This window comes from Kogia breviceps, chromosome 4, assembly GCF_026419965.1.
Source record: "Kogia breviceps isolate mKogBre1 chromosome 4, mKogBre1 haplotype 1, whole genome shotgun sequence".
NCBI classification, from domain to species: Eukaryota; Metazoa; Chordata; class Mammalia; order Artiodactyla; family Physeteridae; genus Kogia; species Kogia breviceps.
Window position 1 is genome coordinate 111,412,013 of NC_081313.1, and position 25,754 is coordinate 111,437,766.

At 47.6% G+C, this 25,754-nt stretch overlaps 1 long non-coding RNA gene across 1 annotated transcript in view; it reads right to left on the minus strand.

Moving 5' to 3' along the window:
• Positions 1-25,754, minus strand: part of LOC131754422 (uncharacterized) — a 253,397-nt gene that overhangs the window by 151,816 nt on the left and 75,827 nt on the right. Inside the window, exon 2 of the long non-coding RNA XR_010840232.1 lies at positions 6,556-6,646. This is a non-coding gene — a long non-coding RNA (uncharacterized lncRNA). The remainder of the gene's footprint in view (positions 1-6,555; positions 6,647-25,754) is intronic.

Genomic DNA, 25,754 nt, shown 5'->3' on the forward strand with positions numbered 1-25,754 from the left:
CTTGAATAATTTACTTAATGCCTCTGACCCTCAGGTCCATCTTCTGTAAAATGGGGAAAATAACAGCTCCCACTTCATCAGATTGTGGTGGAACAAAGAGAATGTGGGAAGTGCTTAACAGAATGCCTGGCGCTTAAAACTAAACAAAGCGTTGGCCCTGGTTGTCATTATATTCCATCAACCCCTCGGTGATCTCATCCTATCTTGTGGCATTAACACTATCTCAGGTCCACTGTCCCCTAAATTTACATCTCCATCCCCAATCTATCTCTAGAACTCTACGAGGAAAGCCAGTTGCCCCGCACATCTCCACGGAGATGTCCACAACATCTCGGGCTTGTCACGCCTAAACCAGCTCCTGATCCAACCCCAACCTGCTCCACCCACAGCCTTCCCCATCCCCATCACTGAGGCTGAAACTGTGTCTTCATCTTTGACTCTTCCAGTCTCTCACACCCTCACTCAGTCTGTTAAGGAATCGTCCATGTCAAGAACGGAACTACTTGACACCACTGGCATGACACCACTCCAGCCAGGCCACCGTCACCTCTCACCTGGGGCTGCAACAGCCTCCCAAACGGTCTCCCTGCCTCCAGGTTTTCACAGTCAGGTTTGCACACAACACACAGAATGACACTTTCAAAGCAGAAGTCACATCACATCTCTCATCTACTCAAAGTCCCCCAGAGGCCCCATCACTGACGTTGAAGTCCAAAGCCCTACGCTGGCCTCAAGGCCCCCAGGGGCTCTCTGACCTTCTCTCCTGCCACCGTCCCCCTGTGCACCCTGCTGCGACCACATGGGCTTCCTGCTGCCCCTCAAGCGCATCAGCTCTCCTGCCTCAGGATCTGATGCCTCGAATGCTCTGCCCCCAAATATCCCCCGAGCTGATTCCTCACATCCCTCCCAAACTGCTGAAATGGCATCTCAACGAGGCCTCTTCTGCAACCCTGGTCAAAACTGCAACCTCCGCCAAACACACACATACACCCCCTGCTGTCCCCACCCTCTACTCATTCTTTCTTCCTACGCTGACCTCTTCCTAACACACTGTATATATCACTTGTGTATTAGATTTATTTGTTTACTGTCTGTCTTCCCCTGCTAGAATGTGAACTCACAAGGGAGTAACGTGTATCTGTGTTGTTTACAGCTGCACATCCAGAGCCCCTAGCAGTGTTTAGCTCATAGTAGTCACTCAGTAAAAGGACTTGTCGGCTGAATGCAGGCTCGGTCGTTAACTCACACATGTATTCAGTAAATACCCACTGAGCATCTTCAAAGTGCATTAGGGCCTCGACCTTTGCAGCCACTTTCAGAACATCCCTCCACAGAACCTCTTACCAAGTGGCTCTCGTCTCTCTGTCTAGACACCTATGTTTTGGACGAACTTTCCCCGAAGCCTTGCCCACCCGGCTCCACATGCGGAAATCCCATCCATCCTCCTAGAGCCAGCCCCCCTCCTCCGTGAAGCCCTTGCAGCCAGTGTGGGGTGCTTGCCGTTGGGTTTCTCCGCGCCTTTCCTCTGCCCATTTTGCCATCCCGCTGAGCAGCGTCGTCGTGGATTGTGACCTATCCCATATTCCCTGCTAACCTCTGAGATCCTCAGTGTCAAGCCACATTTGCTCCTCTTAATCTCACCCGCTCTGCGAGGCACACCTCAGCTGTTCCAGAAAAACTGAGGAGTGCACTAGCACGCATCTGTGTCAGGCCATAAATTAAAAAGTCAAAAGTAAACCCTAGTTTTGGAGAGTCAGCTCATTTGGCCCCCTGAGACAAGAGTGCCATGAAATGATGTGATTACCTTCCTCCTACCTGGCTCACAGCCCTGTCAACAGCCCCAGAAGGAATACGCTGCCTCTCCGGGAGATGCACCTCCATCATGCAGCCCACGTGCAGCCCCTCCCCCGCCGCAGGGACAGGCAGTCCTCCCCACACCTCAGCCCCTACCCTGGCTCCACCAAGACTGCTCCTCCGAGCCCATTAGCTCGGGGGGAAATCCCGAACAGGACTCTGTGCACCTAGGAAAATAAAAATGATACATTTGGTACAAACATGGGGGGTCTACATGACACAACACACCAGTTCAACTGGATTTTATCCTTGAAGTAATGGCTCACGATGTTCAGTTTCTTGCTCCAAAGAAGGAATGGGGCATCCTCATGCATATGATCAAAATCATACCCTCCAGCCTTGCCCTGAGACCTCATGCTATGGGAAACCAGCTGACACATCACCCGTGACACCCCTGAGCTCTTGTGTCCCCAAAGGTTGCTCATCCATGCATATCCATGTAGGAATTCAAAGAAAAGCCACATCTGTGTTTCCGACACTTCATCTGGCTTTCATCCCGCTCTTAGCAGGGGACCGTCAACGCCAAGGTTTGGAGAGGAGGCGAGGCCTCTGCATTAATCACATCGCCACTCCTTCAGCTCCTCTTCCCGGAGGGGACCGCAGTGGAAGTTACGGAAAGTCAAAGGAGCAGGATTACGTCAAAGTAGACATCCCTCCCCAAGTCAACACTGATCCCACGGCCCAAAGCAGCAATCCAAGTTTTATTTGCTCATAAACATTAATGGGACCAAACCTCAGGGAAAGGAACAGGAAAAGCCAAATGCCAGAGAGCAAGCAGCCCCATAAAACACAGATGTGGGGCAGGGTGGGGAAGATCAGGTCTTGGGGGAAAGGGGCTCTGAATTCTCCCTCCCCAGAGGGACTGTCTTTGCCAACCTGGGGGATGGATCTGGGTGGCTTTTCTAACTCCTTGGAGTTCTACAAACACTTTTTTCGAGGAAGCATAAAAAACACTTAAAATAAGAGCTGTGTTCTTAATGGCCCAACCTCTGCCAAAGAGCAGCAGTGGCACAGGCTCCACCAGCGGGCTCTACTTCTCCCAAACCAACCTGAGACCTGGGGAGGGACCCCCATCTCAGAGCACGGCTGGGACATCTTACTGGAAAATTGAGAGACCCCAATCCCAGCCCCGCCTTCTCAGTAACAGCCCAAGTGATTTTAGGAAAACTCACATAATCTTTCTCAGCCTCTGCTCTGTCACTTCTAACGCGGGGCACATACCCTCTGCCAGCTGTGAGGTCCTAGGGCCGTGTGATTAATAAGAGAGAGTGTATGTGATTAATGAGAGCGTATTATGAGCCAGGCCCCTGCTAAGCACTTTGTATGCCCTAACTTATTTGATTCCTTCAACAATCCTATGAGACAGGTACTGTGATCCCCATTTCACAGGCTAAGAACCTGAGACTTAGAGAGCCTAGGCCCCTGGTCTGAGGTCTCACAGCTGGAATGTGGCAGAGCTGGGAACAAATTCCAGATCCATGTCAAGTGCTTTTTAAGCCGTAAGCTATCAGACCTGACTCCACACAATGCCGGACCATGGCTTAGCACACAGCAGCTGCTTAAGCAAAGCTTGTTCAGTTGAATTAAGTCCACTTCCTCGGATTTACATGCCAGAGCTGCGTCCCTTCCCTGGAGGTTAGAAGCAGCCCCAGGACTGTTTTTCTCCTCTTACAGGGAGAAGAACCACGGGAAAGTAGATGCTACTTCTGACCCCTCCAGCTCTGTATTTAGGTTTTAACTGAGAGGAGAGGAAAGAGCACATTTTCTTTCCCAACTTCTTCTCTCACTTGAATATTGGATTTCTACATGTTTTTGGATTTGTAGAAGCACGGTTCCCCAGAGGAATTCCCCGAGAAGCCATCTGCTTGTGTGCTTTTGAGACACCTTGGCAAAGGGAAATACAGGATGTTAATCAATCATCCAAGGGGGGCTGCTCACTCTTTCCCTGGGAGATGGGTAATCACGTGGCCTTGAGCACGAGGGCTACGTTGCCAAAGAGACACAGATTCAGGCGCTGCAGATGCTCTAGCCATTCCAGGCTCAACTCTGACTGGGGTCAGGTCGGGTCTGACACTTTGTATCAGAAATGCCAGGGGGCTGCCTCAGTGTCTGTGCCCAGAGCAGACCCCACTGCAGACACAGATAGGGATGCAGACGTAACACTGTGAGGACGCCCAACAGGAGTCAACTCATGGCACTATACCCAGAAGGCCAGTGCCACACTGACCCTTACCTGTGGTTGCCCCAACTCCAGCACCATCTTGGTGGGCAGGAAAGCCTGGGTCTGTCCAAGTCATAGCACATCACACTCGGGTGGGCCCTCTAGGTGTAGCCCTCCCTTCCAGGATGGCCACTGGGTCCAATGTGTCTCACTAGGGATCAAGGTAACATTGGCAACCAACGTGTGAACAGACAAACCAGCTTCCAAGTAGAATCTTATTACCTAAGCTTTAACAAGCCCCAGAGAATTTGGTCTACCACGCAGTTTCATTGGTGGAGAAAGCCAGGCCTTGAGAGGTTCAAGTACTTGCCCAAGGACACACCACAAGCCTCCCAGTCCAGGACTCCATTGTCTAAAAAAACAATGTACATACCTTCATTAAAAAAAACTTTGTTGCAAAAAAATGCTAACCATCATCTGACAAAACAGCATTGCCACAAACCTTCTATTTATAAAAGATGCAACATCTGCGAATCACAATAAAGCGCAGAGCAGTAAGACGGAAACAAAAACAAAAACATTCCCAAGAACCAGCTCTGGGTCAGCGGTGCCCACCTTGAGCAGCCAGCAGCAACAAGGTGGGAGAAGGTGGCCACCCTGAGCCATTCCTGCCCCCTATGAAGGGAGCTCCAGCCTCTCGAGTGGTTCCTGCTTCCTCTCTGTGTTCCTCTGCTCCTCTCTCCAAGCTCAGGGAGCTTCTGTCACATGTTCAGGCTGCCCCTGTGCCTTGACAAACAGTTTTTCAAACTGGAAGAATTCCCTTTCATATTTCATCACTATATGCAAAACAAGACAGTGAGAACAGCCCAGGGCCTGCACTGCTGCAAGGGAGTGGGATTTGGCAGATGGAGTGTTTCTGCTCACCTCTCGTCCTCCACCAAGCAGCCTGGGCCCAGGTGAGCTTCATTTGGCTGTGAAAGTGAGCACACATGCCTGCCTTCCGGCCAAATGCTCCGGCTGAACCATAAAGCATGAACCAGGAAGCAATTGGCCTGCAAACTCAGGCTGCCAGAGGGGCTGGCTCAGCGGTCGAGGTGAACAGATGTGTCTGCGCTCTGCTCTAGTGGGCCTGCTCCAAGCTCAGAGGAGGCCACAGCAGACCAGATGATAAACTCCCTGCCTGATCTTCACCTTGGGAGGAAATTTAGAGCATGTGAGTCCATGAAGTATTGGGGTTGGCCAAAAAGTTCGTTTGGGTTTTTCCTAAGATCTTAGTTAGCATGAGAATATAGAGTAATCAGAGGGCCCCAAGGTGTGTGGGAGGACAGGAGACTTGCATAGGACTTTAATAGGCTTCCTGTAGCAAAAGGGATCTGCGGTCAAATGAGTTTAGGAAATACAGGATTAAAGAACGTTTAACAGATGCTTTTTGCAGGACTTCTCAGAGCCTTTGAAATGCTACTGTTGATTGGGAACCTCCAAGAAGGAAGCAGAGGATGAGGTATCCCCCAGTATTATTCAGTAGGCCACAGAGCATCTCCCAGGACTGGTACCCAACGGAACCTTCTAAAATGGAGTGAAATCGTGTCTAGAGGAAGTTTCAGAGAGACACAAATATCCACAGCAGCCACATCTCTGTGAGGTCTTGGGAAATTCTGCCTCCTCTTCTATGAGGCCTAAATCCCCACCTGGGAACCGCCAATGAGTAAGAGAAGGGCACTGCCCAAGCTGGTGTCCACGTGGACACGTCTTGTGTGAAGGTACGTGTGCAACGGGAGGGGTCCGCCGGGGTCCTCTCTGGGAGTCACAGGGCTCCCAAGCACTAAAGACCCTGACACACCCCTAAGTCCCTGAGGACCCTGCCCTGTGCACCTCCCTTTCCATCCCTGGTCCACATCCTTCTCCTCTGCTACAACTCCTCCCTCCCTCAACCATGTTCCAATGTGTCCCTTACACAGCTGTCTCTCAGATAAGCACAGAAGTTTCTTTTACAACCACAGAGAAACAAATCTGTGCTACCAGATTACCATGCAAAGCCAAAACGCTTTGAGAAATCTTAGGGATTAACAGTGCCCATCCCCAGCTCCGTTAAAGACCAAATTGCATTGAACCCAGGACTCCTTGGTCCCCTTCACGACCCCTCCTCCTCTCAGCCCTTCCTAGGAGTCAGTCTCAACCCCAGGTGCCTGTCCCAGGGCCGGGCACCTTTTTTCCAACTCCCATGGCTAAATTCCACATCTCAGCCCTCACTCCTTTTCTCTGACTCCAAAGCCCATCTCATCCCTTGGGCAGTACTGTGCTCTCCAAATATGCCCTGAGGTCAACAGGTCTCCCCCCAGACTCTCAGCAAACCTCTGGAAACAGCCTCCAGGACCCAGCACACCCACAGAAGCCCGACATGCCAAACTTCTCCCCCGAGTACACGTTTGTCATCCAAGGACAGTGCTGGCGCCAAAGCACTTCCTTCACATGGGGACGCAACAACGTCTGAGCAGAACCAAAACCTGCAGCAGCCCAGTAGCCCCAGGCTCACATCTCACCTCGCCGTGCCCTCCTCTCACCCGCAGGCCTGTTGCCCACACCATCGCTCATCAGATTTTCTCCTTCTGGGTTGATAGGGTCCTTCACAGGCTGAAAAGAAGTAAAGCATATTTTAATTCATACACTTTGGGATTCTTTAAAAAATGGGGTTTAGGGACTCATAACATTATGATCTTCGAAATCCAGCTAATCCAGCCGCCTCATTTTCCCAGAAGAGCAAACTCGGGCTGAGGAGGGTGAGGAGAGGTACAGTTCTGAGAGGAGGTATCTTCAGAGGGAAGCTTTTAAAAAGGCCAGATTTTATTACTGTGAACACACAAACCCTTCCCGTGAATGTGGTTCCTGGGCATGGCTTTACGGTAGCTCAGCAATGAGACTAGAGAGAAAACTTCCAAAACAATCACACAAACCAGCATTAACACAAAGGGCAGAACAGAAACAACACACACCGAGTGCAGGTGTGGGACTCAGAGAGATGCCAGGAGCGGAGACTGGCACCCACAGGCAGGGCATCTCGGCTCATTTCTGAGCTCCTGGCAGCTGAGCAGATCTGCCTTCCCAGAAGTCCACCTGTCTGCAACCCCACCCTGGGCACAGGGCTCGGAGGCAGGTCTTGGGCTTCCACTGGGACCCGGAGACACTTGGTGCCAGGGCCAGGGAAGCACCAAGTCTCCCCTCCCGCCCTGCTTGTGTGCTGTATGTAAATGCTTAATGATCTCACCTCACTCCCAGGTGATGCTGCTGGGCGGTCCTCCCCTGGCCAGCCTGTCTAGCTGCCCTGACCTTGACAACCACAGCAAAGCTGAGAAGACACACACACAAAATTCATTCACCCTGCCTGAATTTGCCAGGCCAGCCTCACATGGGATGTCGTAACAAGGTCCAGGACAGAGACACGATGGGTGCTGAGTACCAGCTCCCCACAGCACCTTGGCCCCTTAGCAAGGAGGAAAGGAGCCGCTGGGGTTCTGGAGAGTTCACCCCACGCCCAGCACCCTGAATGCCCTTCTCTCTTAGTGTGTACACAGCCTGCTGGGGGAAGCCAGAGACATGCGTGAAAGAGCAGCCTGAGGGTCCCTACGGGTCCCTAGCCACCGAAATGCATGAGTCATGCAGAGGTCAATGGCCACAGGAGGTCAGTGAGGGATATTAGGGACCAGGAAAATTTAAGGAAAGGAGGCTACAAAATGGGTTAACTGTGGAAAGGAGAGTGTTGAGAACGGGTCGTTCCAAATCGGGGAGCAGTGAGAGCCAGGGGGCGGAGGTAGAGGTGCGGATGGGCAGGAGCATGGGCCACAGTGCAGGAAGCTGGGAGCCCAGCCCTGCCCCAAGGCCAAGGTGAAGAGGGGGCCTCCACTTCCTCCTCCCAGGGCCCACTGTGAGCCCCTCAGCTGGCATTTTCTCCTCCTCCCTGCTACCCCAAAATATTTCCCCTTCTCAAAACGACTACTTTGCAGCACTTTCTTGAGGGGCTTTTAATGGCTTTTGAAATATAAGCCTGGGGCTGCAAACGCTGCGTAGCCAATTTGCTGGAACACTTCACCTCACCAGAAATTCCTTCTAAAATGACTTTTCTTCTTCCACCAGAAACAGAGTCTTTGAAGCAATGGGCCTTTTAAATCATCAATTATAAGAAGTTTTTTTTGTTTTAACATCTTTATTGGAGTATAATTGCTTTACAATGTTGTGTTAGTTTCTGCTGTATAACAAAGTGAATCAGTTATACATATACATATATCCCCATATCCCCTCCCCCTTGCATCTCCCTCCCACCCTCCCTATCCCACCCCTCTAGGTGGTCACAAAGCACCGAGCTGATCTCCCTGTGCTATGCGGCTGCTTCCCCCTAGCTATCTATTTTATGTTTGGTAGTGTATATATGTCCATGCCACTCTCTCACTTTGTCCCAGCTTAGCATTCCCCCTTCCCGTGTCCTCAAGTCCCTCCTCTACATCTGCATCTTTATTCCTGTCCAGCTCCTAGGTTCTTCAGAACCATTTTTTTTTTTAGATTCCATATATATATGTGTGTTAGCATATGGTATATGTTTTTCTCTTTCTGACTTACTTCACTCTGTATGACAGACTCTAGGTCCATCAGCCTCACTACAAATAACTCAATTTTGTTTCTTTTTATGGATGAGTAATATTCCATTGTACATATGTACCACATCTTCTTTATCCATTCATCTGTCGATGGACACTTAGGTTTCTCCCATGTTCTGGCTATTGTAAAGAGAGCTGCAATGAACATTGTGGTACATGACTCTTTTTGAATTATGGTTTTCTCAGGGTATATGCCCAGTAGTGGGATTACTGGGTCATATGGTAGTTCGATTTTTAGTTTTATAAGGAACCTCCATACTGTTCTCCATAGATAGTGGCTGTAGCAATTTACATTCCCACCAACAGTGCAAGAGGGTTCCCTTTTCTCCACACCCTCTCAAGCATTTTTTGTTTGTTTGTTTTGGGTTTTTTTTTTGCAGCATTTTTTATATATAGATTTTTTGATGATGTCCATTCTGACCAGTGTGAGGTGATTCCTCATTGTAGTTTTGATTCACATTTCTCTAATGATTAGTGATGTTGAGCATCCTTTCATGTGTTTGCTGGCAATCTGTATATCTTCTTTGGAGAAATATCTATTTATGTCTTCTGCCCATTTTTGGATTGGGTTGTTAGTTTTTTTTGATATTGAGCTGCATGAGCTGCTTGTATATTTTGGAGATTAATCCTTTGTCAGTTGCTTCATTTGCAAATATTTCCTCCCATTCTGAGGGTTGTCTTTTCATCTTGTTTATGGATTCCTTTGCTGTGCAAAAGCTTTTAAGTTTCATTAAGTCCCATTTGTTTATTTTTCTTTTTATTTCCATTACTCTAGGAGGTGGATCAAAAAGGATCTTGCTGGGCTTCCCTGGTGGCACAGTGGTTGAGAGTCCACCTGCCTGTGCAGGGGACACGGGTTCGCGCCCTGGTCCGGGAAGATACCACATGCTGTGGAGCGGCTAGGCCCATGAGCCATGGCCGGTGAGCCTGCGTGTCCGGAGCCTGTGCTCCACAATGGGAGAGGCCACAACAGTGAGAGGCCCATGTACCACAAAAAAAAAAAAAAAAAGGATCTTGCTGTGATTTATGTCACAGAGTGTTCCGCCTATGTTTTCCTCTAAGAGTTTTATACTGTCTGGCCTTACATTTAGGCCTTTAATTCATTTTGAGTTTATTTTTGTGTATGGTGTTAGGGAGTGTTCTAATTTCATTTTTTTACATGTAGCTGTCCAGCTTTCCCAGCACCACTTATTGAAGAAGCTGTCTTTTCTCCATTTTATATTCTTGCCTACTTTATCAAAAATAAGGTGATCGTATGTGCGTGGGTTTATCTCTGGGTTTTCTATCCTGTTCCATTGATTTATTATTCTGTTTTTGTGCCAGTACCATACTGTCTTCATTACTGTAGCTTTGTAGTATAGTCTGAACTCAGGGAGCCTGATTCCTTCAGCTCCGTTTTTCTATCTCAAGATTGCTTTGGCTATTTGGGGTCTTTTGTGTTTCCATGCAAATTGTGAAATTTTTTGTTGTAATTCTGTGAAAAATGCCATTGGTAGTTTGATAGGGATTGCATTGAATATGTAGATTCCTTTGGGTAGTAGAGTCATTTTCACAATGTTGATTTTTCCTATCCAAGAAGATGGTATATCTCTCCATCTGTTGGTATCACCTTTAATTTCTTTCATCAGTGTCTTATAGTTTTATGCATACAGGTCTTTTGTCTCCTTAGGTAGGTTTATTCCTTGGTATTTGATTCTTTTCATTGCAATGGTAAATGGGAGTGTTTCTTTAATTTCTCTTTCAGATATTTCATCATTAGTGTATAGGAATGCAAGAGATTCCTGTGCATTAATTTTGTATCCTGCTATTTTACCAAATTCATTGATTAGCTCTAGTAGTTTTCTGGTAGCATCTTTAGGATTCTCTATGTATAGTATCATGTCATCTTCATACAGTGACAGTTTTACTTCTCTTCCGATTTGGAATCCTTTTATTTCTTTTTCTTCTGTGACTGCTGTGCCTAAAACTTCCAAAACTATGTTGAATAATAGTGGTGAGTTGGCAACCTTGTCTTGTTCCTGATCTTAGAGGAAATGATTTCAGTTTTTCACCACTGAGAATGATGTTGGCTGTGGGTTTGTCATAAAAGGCCTTTATTATGTTGAGGTAAGTTCCCTCTATGCCTACATTCTGGAGAGTTTTTATCATAAATGGGTGTTGAATTTTGTCGACAGCTTTTTCTGCATCTATTGAGATTATCATATGGTTTTTATCCTTCAGTTTGTTAATATGGTGTATCACGTTGATTGATTTGCGTATATTGAAGAATCCTTGCATTCCTAGAATAAACCCCACTTGATCATGGTGTATGATCCTTTCAATGTGCTGTTGGATTCCGTTTGCTAGTATTTTGTTGAGGATCTTTGCATCTATGTTCATCAGTGATATTGGCCTGTAGTTTTCTTTCTTTGTGACATCTTTGTCTGGTTTTGGTATCAGGGTGATGGCAGCCTCATAGAATGAGTTTGGGAGTGTTCCTTTGCTATTTTTTGGAAGAGTTTGATAAGGATAGCCATAAGCTCTTCTCTAAATGTTTCATAAAATTCACCTGTGAAGCCATCTGGTTCTGGGCTTTGTTTCTTGGAAGATTTTTAATCACAATTTCAATTTCAGTGCTTGTGATTGGTCTGTTTATATTTTCTATTTCTTTCTGGTTCAGTGTTGGAAGGTTGTGCTTTTCTAAGGACTTGTCCATTTCTTCCAGGTTGTCCATTTTATTGTCATATAGTGGCTTGTAGTAATCTCTCATGATCCTTTGTATTTCTGCAATGTCAGTTGTTACTTCTCCTTTTTCATTTTCTATTCTGTTGATGTGAGTCTTCTCCCTTTTTTTCCTAATGAGTCTGGCTAATGGTTTATCAATTTTGTTTATCTTCTCAAAGAACCAGCTTTTAGTTTTATTGATCTTTGCTATTGTTTCCTTCATTTTTTTTTCATTTATTTATGATCTGATCTTTCCTTCTGCTAACTTTGGGGTGTTTCTGTGCTTCTTTCTCTAATTGCTTTAGGTGTAAGGTTAGGTTGTTTATTTCAGATTTTTCTTGTTTCTTAAGGTAGGATTGTATTGCTATAAACTTCCCCCTTAAGACTGCTTTTGCTTCATTCCATAGGTTTTCATTGTCCTGTCGTGTTTTCATTGTCATTTGTTTATAGGTATTTTTTTATTTCCTCTTTAATTTCTTCAGTTATCTCTTGGTTACTTAGTAGGGTATTGTTTAGCCTGCATGTGTTTGTATTTTTCACCATTTTTTCCCATAATTGATATCTAGTCTCATAGCATTGTGATTGGAAAAGATACTTGATATAATTTCAATTTTCTTAAATTTACCAAGGCTTGATTTGTGACCCAAGATATGGTCTATCCTGGAGAATGTTCCATGAGCACTTGAGAAGAATGTGTATTCTGTTGTTTTGGGATGGAACGTCCTATCAATATCAATTAAGTCCATCTGGTTTAATGTGACATTTAAAGCTTGTATTTCCTTATTAATTTTCATTTTGGATGATCTGTCCATTGGTGAAAGTGGGTGTTAAAGTCCCCTACTATGATTGTGTTACTGTCAATTTCCCCTTTTATGGCGGTTAGCATTTGCCTTATGTATTGAGGTGCTCCTATGTTGGGTGCATAAGTATTTACAATTGTTATATCTTCTTCTTGGATTGATCTTTGATCGTTATGTAGTGTCCTTCTTTGTCTCTTGTAACAGTCTTTATTTTAAAGTCTATTTTATCTGATATGAGAAGTGTTACTCCAGCTTTCTTTTGATTTCCATTTGCATGGAATATCTTTATCCATCCCCCCACTTTCAGTCTGTATGTGTCCCTAGGTCTGAAGTGGGTCTCTTGTAGACAGCTTGTATATGAGTCTTGTTTTGGATCCATTCAGCCAGTCTTTGTCTTTTGGTTGGAGCATTTAATCCATTTACATTTAAGGTAATTATCAATATGTATGTTCCTATTACCATTTTCTTAATTGTTTGGGGTTTGTTTTTGTAGTCTTTTCCTTCTCTTGTATTTCCTGCCTAGAGAAGTTCCTTTAGCATTTGTTGTAAAGATGGTTTGGTGGTGCTGAATTCTCTTAACTTTTGCTTGTCTGTAAAGGTTTTAATTTCTCCATCAAATGTGAATGAGATCCTTGCTGGGTAGGGTAATCTTGGTTGTAGGTTTTTCTCTTTCATCACTTTAAAATGTCCTGCCACTCCCTTCTGGCTTACAGAGTTTCTGCTGAAAGATCAGCTGTTAACCTTATGGGGATTCCCTTGTATGTTTTTTGTTGCTTTTCCCTTGCTGCTTTTAATATTTTTCCTTTGTATTTAATTTTTGATAGTTTGATAAATATGTGTCTTGGTATGTTTCTCCTTGGCTTTATCCTGTATGGGACTCTCAGTGCTTTCTTGATTGACTATTTCCTTTCCCATGTTAGGGAATTCTTCAACTATAATCTTTTCAAATATTTTCTCAGACCCTTTCTTTTTCTCTTCTTCTTCTGGGACCCCTATAATTCGAATGTCGGTGCATTTAATATTGTCCCAGAAGTCTCTGAGACTGTCCTCAATTCTTTTCATTCATTTTTCTTTATTCTGCTCTGTGGTAATTCTTTCCTCTATTTTATCTTCCAGGTCACTTGTCTGTCTCTTCTGCCTTAGTTATTCTGCTATTGATTCTGTCTAGAGAATTTTTAATTTCATTTATTGTGTCATTCATCATTGTTTGTTTGCTCTTTACTTCTTCTAGGTCCTTGTTAAACATTTCTTGTATTTTCTCCATTCTGTTTCCAGGATTTTGGATCATCTTTACTATCATTACTCTGAATTATTTTTCAGATAGGCTGCCTATTTCCTCTTCATTTGTTTGGTCGAGTGGGTTTTTACCTTGCTCCTCATCTGCTGCATATTTCTCTGTCTTCTCATTTTGTTTAACTTTCTGTTTGGGGGACCTCCTTTTGCAGGCTGCAGGTTTGTAGTTCCCATTGTTTTTGGTGTCTGTCTCCAGTGGGTGAGGTTGGTTCAGTGAGTTGTGTAGGTTTCCTGGTGGAGGGGACTGGTGCCTGTGTTCTGGTGGGTGGGGCTGGATCTTGTCATTCTGGTGGGCAGGGCCAGGTCCAGTGGTGTGTTCTGAGGTGTCTGTGACCTTATTATGATTTTAGGCAGCCTCTCTGCTAATGGGTGGGTTTGTGTTCCTGTCTTGCTAGCTGTTGGCACTGGAATTTGCTGGCAGTTGGGCGGTGCTTGGTCTTAACATTGAGACAGAGATCTCTGGGAGACCTCTCACCAATTGATATTACATGGGGCCGGGAGGTCTCTGGTGGTCCAGTGTCCTGAACTCTCCCACCTGAGAGGCTCAGGCCTGACTGCAGGCCAGAGCACCAAGACCCTGTCAGCCACATGGCTCAGAAGAAAAGGGAGAAAAAAATGAAAGAAAAAAAATAAGAATAATAAATTTTAAAAAGAAAAAAAATTATTAAAATAAAAAAATAATATAATGATAAAAAAAAGAAGAGAGCAACGAAACCAATAAACAAATCCACCAATTATAACAAGCGCCAAACACTAAACTAAGATAAACATAAAAATCAGAAACAAATCAGTCACAGACAGCAAACCCCAAGTCTACAGTTTTTCCCAAAGTCCACCACCACAATTTTGGGACGATTCATTGTCTAGTCAGGTATTCCACAGATACAGGGTACATCAAGTTGATTGTGGGGATTTAATCCGCTGCTCCTGAGGCTGCACAGAGAAATTTCCCTTTCTCTTCTTTGTTCGCATGGCTCCTGGGGTTCAGCTTTGGTTTTGGCCCCACCCCTGTGTGTAGATCGCCCTCAGGTCTCTGTTCCCACCCAGACAGGAGGGGGTTAAAGCAGCAGCAGATTAGGGGCTCTTGCTCATTCAGGCTGGGGGGAGGAAGGGATAGAGTAGTTACAATCAAAATGCAGGGCAAGCCTGTGGTGGCAGAGGCCAGCATGACATTGCAACAGCCTGGGGCACGCCGTGTGTTCTCCCAGGGAAGTTGTTCCTGGATCACGGGACCCTGGCAGTGGTGGGCTGCACAGGCTCCCGGGGGTGGGGGGTGGGTATGGATAGTGACCTGTGCTTGCACACAGGCTTCTTGGTGGCGGCAGCAGCAGCATTGGCATTTCATGCCCATCTCTGGGGTCTGAGCTGATAGCTGTGGCTTGCACCGGTCTCTGAAGCTAGTTTAGGTGGTACTCTGAATCCCCTCTCCTTGTGCACCCCGAAACAATGGTCTCTTGTCTCTTAGGCAGTTCCAGACTTTTTCCCGGACTCCCTCCCAGCTAGCTGTGATGCACTAGCCCCCTTCAGGCTGTATTTACGCCACCAACCCCAGTCCTTTCCCTGGGATCTGACCTCCAAAGCCCGAGCCTCAGCTCCCAGCCCCTGCCAGCCCCGGCGGGTGAGCAGACAAGCCTCTCAGGCTGGTGAGTGCTGGTCGGCAGCAAGCCTCTGTGCCGGAATCTCTCCTCTTTGCTCTCTGCACCCCTTTTGCTGTGCTCTCCCACGTGGCTCCAAAGCTTCCCTCCCACCCACCCCCCATCTCCACCAGTGAAGGGGCTTCCTGGTGTGTGGACGTCCTTCACAGCTCCCTCCCAGAGGTGCAGGTCCCGTCCCTATTCTCGTCTCTGTTTTTTCTTTTTTTATTTTGCCCTACCCAGGTACGTGGGGAGTTTCTTGCCTTTTGAGAGGTCTGAGGTCTTCTACCAGCGTTCAGTGGGTGTTCTGTAGGAGCTGTTCCCCGTGTAGATGTATTTCTGATGTATCTGTGGGGAGGAAGGTGATCTCCACATCTTACTCCTCCGCCATCTTGAAGGTCCCACTATAAGAAGTTTTAAAAGTCATTTTTATAAGGCTGTCACGGCGAGCCTGCTCAGCTATTTTCTCTATTCCCAACGGACTGCCTGGTGGTGACAGGAAGCATGTGCCAGCGGGAGGCGGGTGGGTGGGAGCAGCCTTCATCCATCACTCAGCGACAGGCCCCTGGTGCCTGGGGGGGTCCTCAGAACACACATCTGCAGCCTGGGCAGCACAGGCATAATTTATCACAGGCAGGTTGTCGCCTGCACCCCGTCAGGTTTATCTGTTTGCTGGCTTCTTCTCCTCTCGCTGACCTCCAAATGCTCCGTTCCTGGGGACCCGGGTCTGGTCTCCCTCAACGCCACACACAGGCGCCCACATCCATGACTTCACTCACCATCTCTGGGCTGAGAGCTCCCGCACTTGTGTCTCCAGCCCAGACCCATATATCCACTGCTTCCCTGATATCTCCTCCAACTCAAAATGTCGAAGACATAATACGTGTGCCTGTGTTTATTTCTCCCAAAGGCACCTCAGCTAATGGCACCACCATCCCCCAAGGCTGCAGCTTTGCAGCCATCCTTATTCTCTTTCTCCTCATCACCACACCCCATCCAGCTCTACGCACGAGTTTGTATGTCTTTACCTCCAAACTACACCATGAATCCAGCACTTGGTGCCACCTCCACTGCTAATAGCCTCTTCCAAGCACCGCCATCTCCCCCCACCCAGCAGCCCAGCCTCCTCCAGCTCTGCTTCAAATGCAGCCAGGGAAGCAGCCCTGCAATTAGCATAATTACAGCAACGTCCCCACCCACTACAAGCCTGGCCTTGACTTGAGAGGTTCAAGTGCAGTTGGGGGAATGCCCTCCTCCCTGCCAGGTGATGTGAGGAGGGGGAGCACTTAAAGGGGGCATGAGGGGGCTGGACAGTGGCCTCTCGTGCTCATAGCTGAGGGCTCTGGTAGAATGGAATCAAGGTCCTATTCCCAGGCAAACCGGGGGTGGCAATGGAGACCCTACTCCCAGCCTGGCCTTCAGGCCCTCAAATATTGCCCCTTCCAGCCTATTCACCCAGCCCTGCCAGCAGGAGCCCCACTTTCCCTGCTCAGAGCCCTGGCATCCAAACACACTTCCCCATTCCCTATCCTTTTAGCCTCATCAAAATCCAAAATCCAGCCATGCTTCAGCTCTCAGCTTAATGTCCCCTTCTCAAGGAACCTCCCTGCCCCAGAGCCAGGTCAGTCTTATCACCCCATACTTCCCCCTTGGAGCATGTATCCCATCACCCCTGAGTAATGGATTCACCAACTGGGTGCTGGTTTTGCTTTGTTGATTATTTCGTTTTGCTGACTTTAAGTTTGGTGAGGGCCAGGACTGAGCTTGTTTTGTTGATCCCAGGGCCTTTCACACACTAGATTCTCAGTAAATATTGACTGAATAGATGCATAATTCAGCGTTTTCTAAGTAGGAGCCCAAGGGATCAAGACAGAAAGACGAGAGAGGGAGAGCACTTGGATCCTTCCTGAATGGGGTACATTTCACCTTAAAACCCATGCAGCTGAAAAGCCTAGTTATTTGCAAACAAGGTATCCAGGGAAAGACCAAATATGGCATTTAAAAATAAGTTCATGGCAAATGCAACATAACTGAGGGGAGCAAGGAGCTTTGCTACACCACAGGGAAAAGTCCAGCTGCTGGACAGTAACACCTGCTGGACACTTGCCAGCTCTCCCAGAGCTGGGGAAGGGCCCAGCTAGATGCTCAGGTATGTGCAAGATGATGCCGAGCAAGCTGAGGGCTCTCACATTGGCATTTCTTCTCTGCCTGGAGTCACCGTCATCCCAGCCCAGGCTTCTTCCTGTTCTGTTTAGTTCTAGAAATATGTTGCTTTCACTACAATTTTTATTCCTTGGGGAATCATCCCTCCTGCTCTCCCTGTCGTACTGTGAGACTATTCATGACAGTTACCCTCCCCCAGCCCCAGCCTCTGGCCACACACATGGGCAGGTGTGCCAGGCCGAAACAGGTACAACACCATGTCCCCTGAAACACAGCAATTGGTCCAGGTGGACACCTGACCCAGCAAGCCCAATCATTTTCAGGTTTATATCTCCATACACGGAGAGGAAGCTTACCTTCCACTGACTCACCAAGCTAGGATCATGTGAGCCTAGAGATGCTAGTAGCACTTTTCCCTGACTATGTGAAGGAAGCCCACAGTAGGAGAGTATGAGACCCACACTTGAATGAACATCAGAGAGAGCAGAGCCAAGAGAGGGAGAAGGTGGGAGAAAGAGAATCATTTCTGCTGCTAAATCCAGCCTTGCCTGAAGGCAGACACCCCTGAATTTCTCAGTTACATGAGTCAATAAACATCCTTTGGGGCTCAAGTAGGTCTGCCTATCATTTACAATCAAGAGTTTAGATGAATATAGCCCTCATCGTTGGGAGCTCCCACGATTAACCCCTGTGTCCATGAACAAACTTGCCTCTTCCAACTCCGGGCCAAGTGTCTAAGATTATAGTCTGAGAGGAAGAGCTGGCCATGCCTGGCCAGTAGGCCAGAGAAGAGAAACCCCAGCCGAGTCCAGGCTCCATGCCGCAACTCAGTCCCCAGAGATGCAGCTCCCCTGCAGGCCTCATGTTTCTCCACCATGGACTTCAGAAGCTCTAAACACAAGAGCTGTTATTTCTACTTCCCAGGCCCAGGAGCGCTTTCTGGAGTTCCAGCCCCTCTCTCCTAAATGGAAGTAAATCCTCTGGAAGCCCACCACTCACCCCACTCTTAGGGCAGAAATGTGGTCTTTCTGGGTGGAATAGAAATGCCCCTCTGAATGGTGCTCCCACCCACACTTTGTTATTTCAGTAAACGTGTTCAGCTTCTATTCCGTGCCAGGCATCGTGCTAGGCTTTGGGGCTACAAAGACCCTGTACCAAATTGTCTACTGTCTATGTGGTATCACTGTGGCCCCTTCTACACTCTCTCCTGAATCACAGGAGAATCCCAGAGTCCCTTGTCCACAGGGTTCCAGTTAGATTCTGCCAGCAAGAGCCACTCATGTGAGATCCAGAAAGCTAAGGAGAGGTAGAAGCCATGCTTTTCTGGTAGCTGGGAGCAGGTGATCTGAGATTTCATCACTAGCTTCCCGGTTTCCTCTGAGAATCTCCTACTCCAATGCTATAGGTGGTTGAGACCATCATCTGTAGCATCCCGTGAGATTTCTATACTTTCAAATTTCCTGAATGTGAACTTTTTGACCTTTGCTTCCCCCCACCCCACCTCCAACAACTCTGTGAGGCCCTAAATCCCTACAGTTGACCACTTTCTGCTCAAAATGCCTAATGCAGCTCCTGGTTTTTGTTTCTTCTAAAGGACCTTGCCTTCATCCTAGGGGAAGGCAGCAAGACCAAAGCTTCCCCGCAGCCACCCAGATGAAGAGCTGGGCTGTCCTGGCACTGTTAAGAAAAGTCCTTGTCTCTAAAGCCTTGCCTGGCCACATTGTCCTGGGGGCCTGCTGGACACTAAGACCATGGATCTAGTGTAGTACCTAGTATATCATGGTGAATCAGCTCAGCCAAGGATTATATGGCCATCGAAAACATGGATCGCACCAGACAAAAATAAGTGACCTTAGACTGGCAGGTATACTAGGGTTGAAAACACACACAAACACACATACACACACACACGCACACACATATATACAGTAAAACTGTATCTCCTTCCCTTAGACACTGAAAGGGCAAGATGGAACAATCCATAACAGGATTAAAAGAGTCTGACCCGTAATTAACTGCTCATCTATGTGATATCTAGAAAGGGGCCCAGGGGAGCCATTAATGCCGGCACCAGTCACCCACTGTTATCTGTGTGTGCAGCCCTCCTGGACGGGGGCTTCCCAACTCTCTCCTTGACTCTCAGGACCGCTCCTGTTGGGACCCTCTTATGACGCTCAGAGGGCCCTTCTCTTAATCCCACCTCTCTCGGAGTCCCAACCCCACTGCCTCCGTGGTTTCTTAATTCCCTCCGCTCGCCCCTCCTAGAACCCCACTTTTGGCCCCCTCGGTCTTCAGACTCAGTGCTCCGTCATCTGCTCCCACATCTGCCGCCATTTCCCAGCCCACCGCCCATCAAGCTTGAGAATGCACCAGAGCCAGGCCCCCGGAGAGAGAATGAAGGAGACCCTGGTCTTCCCGTCAAATCTCCAGCAGACACCCAGGCCCCTACTCTGCCAAGGAGTCTGCCCTGGGCCCAGCGCTGCGTGTGCTATTTGCAGAAAGAGTGCCCGCCTCCATCCTCCCCCTGAGGTCCCCCAGCTCAGTACCTGCCCCAGAAAGGAGGTGTGTGCCACGCTCCAGCCGGAGCGGACGAGAATAGCAAACAGAAAAACCAGCCTTCCACACATGCATATGGAAAAACACAGGCAAAATGTTCACTGTTATATCAGGGTGGTAAGAGGGTAGAGTTACTTTTTAGGATTCCCTATGATTTTTTTTTCAATAAAAAAGAAAATAAAGTATAAAGAGATCATTAGTTCTCTCAGGTCTTCCTTAAATGGGTGCTGAAATTAGCCCACACAGTACTGTGGGAGCAGCGCCTCCCCATCCTCTCTTTGTTTGAACAGTTGTCCCACTTTCAGGATGCCCTGTGACCTACTCTCCACTCAGTTCTCCCAACGGACTTGAGACTTCCACGGCACTGTTATCTGAGCACTGTTTTGAGTTCTATAAGAAACATTCAACCACATGCAGGCTGTGGGTGTGACCCGTGCCCAACCCTCAGTTCCCACCAGACTTCCTAGCTCAAGGTCCCTACTCTGAATCTCGACATTATCATCTCCCTGGGGCGGAATGTGCAAACCAAGTTAACACCCCCATGGGGACTGGAGTCCAGGCCTCCCGATCCATCTCCCAGGAGGAAGGCCCTCTCCAGGTCACCAGGTTGCCTACATCCCCATGTGTGTTACACAGTCTAATGAAATTTGCTGGAATCCCCCCAGCCAATATTGCCAACTTTTCTTTTATCTTCTGTTCTAAAAACCTGTCAAACACATTATCTCTGCCCCACAAAACAAATTTATTTTTTGAGTCATGTAGGAAAAAATTGTCATTGAAATGCTGTGAGGGTAGAGGCTTTTGTCTTGGTGTCAGGTGTCTGTGAAACCTAATGGAAGCATTCTTTGACAACATTATCTGTGTTTGGCTAATTTGGTGGAGCGGACAATGTCCTCTATTGAGCAGGACGAATAGGACACACAGTCCTACCAAAGCAGAGAGCTGGCCCATCGTGGATAATTTTCTTCCACTATTCATCCCGCAGATAGGCACTCAATTACAGACACGTTCACAGGTAAATTTCCATTCATTCTTTTATCACCTCCACACATTCATTACATCACATTCATTTTATCAATAAAATAGTCATTTTCAAAATAGCTTGAAGCAGAGATGTGTGTCAGTAAACAAAGGGCAGGCTTCCCTATCACAATATATTTTGTCCTGATTATTTTTTCTTTTACCCCTTAGAAATCTCTGTGGCTAATTCACTCTTTTGGTCCCCTCTTGCCAACTTTTTTCCTATTAATGCAGCCCAGACTGGTTCTCAAATGAGCGGTAACAATAGTAAACCTTTCCTAAGCTCCATGTTCAAGGGCCTGGCCCCAGGGCTGAGGCTAGGTGGAGGGCATAAGAAGCACCCCTGTTGCTAAGGAATCAAATCAAATCAAAGCAGAGCCAGGCAGCCCAAGCAATGGGACCACAGAGCTGACAGGTGGTCTGCCAAGGGTGGCCATGCAGGACAGGGATGGGGGCCCTGGGCGGCAGCAGGCACGGCTCACTGACCAAAGGCAGGGGTGTCTGAATGCCCCAGGACCACTAAGAGAACTGCCCACAGAGCCAGACCCCAAGAGTCAGCTCAGCATATTTACCAAGCTCCAACTTTGTACATGGTCTGATGCTGGGTACCGAAGGGGCAAGGACGAGTCAACCAGGATCCCAGCCTCTGAGAAGCTGTCATACAGCAAGAAATCAAGGCGAGGAAGCATCACTTCTGCCACAAACTCAGGTTAAAACTGGGACTCGGACCCCGGACGGTTTTTCTTCCAGGATGAAGCACTACTTGAAAGATCCATGCCAAGGGGATGGTTCTAGAAAATCCTGGCCAGCTCCATTATGAGCAGCACATAGTCACACAGCAGGCTCACAGCAAGCCTATGACTATGACATCAAGCGTCAGGGATGCCAAGTGCGATGGTTAATTTTATGTGTCAACTTGGCTACACCACAGTACCTAGATATTTGGTCAGACACTATTCTAGATGTTTTATGAAGGTATTTCCTAGATGAGATTATCATTTAAATCAGTGGACTCTGAGTAAAGCAGATTACCCTTCATGACATAGGTGGGCCTCATCCAGTCAACTGAAGACCTAAGTAGAAAAAGAATAAGCTCCCCTGAAAAGAGGCAATTCTGCCAGCAGACAGCCTTTGGACTCAAACTGCACTATCAACCCTTCCCTGGGTGTCCAGTCTGCCAGCCCATCCTGCATATGTAGACGTGCCAGCCTCCACAATCACAAGAGCCAGTCAATTAGCCAGTTTCTCACCTAATACAAAACTCCATTGCAATAACCCCCTTGAAAAAAATCTGCTTACCCTCTTTAAAATATACATAATAAATGAATGGATGGATGGATGGATGGATGGACGGATGGACAGATGGATGGATGGATACATACATCCTGTTGATTCTGTTTCTCTGGAGAACCCGGACCAGTAACACCAAGCAGCAGAAATCCACACATTCTGTGGCATGTGCGGAAACCACCTAGCCAGCCTGCTTCCAGACAGACAGGAGATTCACATCCCACTCAGAAAGTGCCAAGGTTTCAGACGTGGGTGAGGAGGGGCGCGGGAGCTGCGGTGAAACCGAGAATTGGGAGGGAAACAGGCATTCCCTGTTTGCAGAGGCCTCCACAACATCCACACCCACCAGTCTCCTCCAGCGAGGGAGCAGGGGACAAAATCTGGACCACCGAGTAACTCCTAGGCTCTGCCGTCATTCTCAGGCCTCAGAGATGCTTGGAGAGAAAGCAAACAGCATAATCTTCAGTCCACAGAGGGGGTCTCAGGAAGGCATGCGCCTTGCCTTGGCTCCCAGAATGGAAGAAGCATCTGGTAAGGAAACCCCAGGCACCCATCTGGAGAGCACCAGCCTCCTTGCCTCCTCCCTCTTCTGACCCAGAGAGAAACTGGCTCCTGGGTGCTGCTGGGTTGGCCACACCAGGAGTATCAGCTTCTTTTTTAAAAAAAAAAAATATATATTATTGAAATGTATCTCCTAATGAGATCAGTAGGGCCTTTATTTTATTTATTTATTTTTGGCTGTATTGGGTCTTCATTGCTGCATGTGGGCTTTCTCCAGCTATGACGAGCAGGGCCTACCTACTCTTAGTTGCAGTGCATGGGCTTCTCACTGCTTTGGCTTCTCTTCTTGCGGAGCACAGGCTCTAGGCATGCGGGCTTCAGTAGTTGTGGCTCATGGGCTTAGCTGCTTCACAGCATGTGGGTTCTTCCCGGACCAGGGATCGAACCCATGTCCCCTGCATTGGCAAGCAAATTCTTAACCACTGTGCCACTAGGGAAGTCCCAGAGTGTTAGCTTCCGCATTACTCGGGAGTCGTGGGGGGAAATGTTTATTTTCCCAAAGCAGGACTTGGAGCAACATGGATAAAGGCACCCACTGTGCATGAATGGGAAGACAAGTACTGCAGCTGACCCTCCAGGCAGATGTTATCTGAAGTGTCCCCATCCCTGCAGAGCCCACCCAGATGGGGGCAGACACCCAGGCTCATGGCTGAGAAGACTTCTGAGGGCACTCCGGGAACCCTTTCAGGTGTGGCCTGTCAATCACACTCTTGCTTTGTGAATATGCATAAGGGTCGTGGATATTCATGAGCATCCATCAACCTTGCAACAGTAACATGATTCCTTTTGTTATTAAACAGCCTCTTAACATTGAGTGGTCTGCTGGGTCAGGGGAGGAGGCTGGGAAGGAAGCCCCCATCTCCTCTCTCTGTTCCTCAGTCTCCTGACAGCAAGACATGACTAATATTTACTCTCTGTAGCTAAAATCTGAAATGCCAGGCGCTTTTTGAGGGAAGCTGCTGCATTCCAAATGCAAGCATGACCCCGTGAGCACCACTCACCTCCCCTGTATAGATGGAGACTGTGTTCAAATCGCATTTCTGTAAATAGAATTCTACTTCAGAGAGTTTTTCTTAAAACATTCTTTTATGACTGGCTTGTACGGGGTCCAGAGGGCTCTTCACACTTTAAATGGAGGACAAATGCAATAATCGAAGAGGATGTTCTGCAAACAGACACTTAAATGAACAGAGGGATGCTCAAAATTTATGGAAGCAGGTCATGCCGCTTCGCTCCCTTGGAACTCTGTTCCCTCGCTTTCCACCAGCTGACTGTTGCCTCTGAAAGTCATGAGGACACTCTGTAACCAGAAAAGAGCTGCAGATGTGTGCACAGTTTAAGCGACCCAGTGGAAACCAGAGGCCTTTGGTAAACAGGTGCAGGGGGGGAGGAGAGCCAGAGAGCTGCCTCTTGAAGCTTCCGTGCACAGAGGGTCAGGTCCTCTCCCTGCAAAATCCAGATGAAACTAAGGGAGGCCCTAATCACACTTAGACAGAATCTGCACACAGCATATGAGCTTATCTTCTCCCTGGATGGTAAGATGGTGTCCTCTCGTCCTGCTTTGGATGGCATCTTCTGGGAGAAATTTCTCCGTCTCCACCCAGAACCCTGTCCACCCCCAGCCCCACTCCCATACTTCCTGCACTTCAGGTGCTAGCTTCTCACCTCAGATTTCCCCTCTGCTGTCTCTTCACCCACCAGACACTAGGAACTTAAAAGAAGGGGTTTCCCCACCACACAGCTTCAAATAAATCCTTGCTGGTTACACACTGAACTTTGTATTTAAGGCATAAAATATGAAATGCTCAACTGAGGGGTTTTTTTTTTAATATAGTCAAATTTTTAACTTTTCCCCCCTGTGTTTAAACTCCTCTAAATGTTGCTGCTCCAAACTAGAATGCAAGGTCCTGCCATCTTTAAGACTTAGCACATTTGCAACAGAACATGACACATGGCTTTCCTAAGTAGCCAGGGTGCTGAGTATACACGGAACCCTCAGGACCAAATTCGGGGAGGATGCACAGAAGCGGGGAGCATCTCCAGGACAGAACAAAGTCATGCCACTTAATCTGGGGCACATCTGGCAAAGCTCAGTCTCCAGTCCTGATGGTCCAAGCCAATTAACTTTTACCAGACATGCCTCTTGTCATCTTGCCCTCAAACCCATCCAGGCTTGAAGGCCAGCATGGGGCTGGAAACCAAGGATAACACCTGCAGCTGCAAGACCAGATGTTAAGGGGCTTCGGTGTGAACTTTGCGGTATTTAAAAAAAAAAAATTCAAAAAAAAAGAGAAAAGTTAAGTATGCTATCTTAGCTGGTAGCCTTCGGAATGACTTTGAAAGCCTGATGGTAAAATAGAGCCTTCTGGAATTTTTTTCCCACACACCTCCCAGAAAGTCATTGAAAGGAGAAATCAAGTAATAAGCCAGCTGGGATCTCTCACCCAGCAGGTCCCTCTGGGCTTTTGCATTGAGGGAGAAGGTAGAGACCCCAGGGCCTCGTGACAACACTAACACCCCAAGAAGCAAGTATGCCTTCCCTCCTCTGCTACCCACGCACAAAAAACCTGGCAGGGCCTGGAAGATAGAACAGAAAAAAATGAATTCGGTGAAAGCACCAGAATTACTGGGGCTACAGGATGCCTAGGAACTTGTAGCTCAGTCCGTTCACTTCAAAGGCAGTTGTTCTGAATGAGTAGTGTGAACTTGAGTTCAAGGACCAGAGGCAGGAAGGGCCCATGTCTTAGCAGCGGGTTTGATGACTCTGAAGGGTAACCTGAGTGCTGGTGACAGTGTGGGGCAGGGGAGAGAATGCAGGAATTACCTTTCTAACTCCAAGTGCTCAGTTTGGTGTGTTTAACAGCTTCTCCTGTGTCTGCACCCCACTTTCAGCAGAATTAGTCTCAATAACAAGGCCTGAACTTTCAAAACTCAAAGAAAGTGTCTACCCCTAAGTCAGGATAGCACCTAAATTTTTTTAAAAAAAGAAAACCGTGTAAAAATAAATCCCAACGTGGCCAGAGGAGACCAGTTGGCAGCTCAGGAAGGAGACAGGAGGAAGAAGCTGGGACCA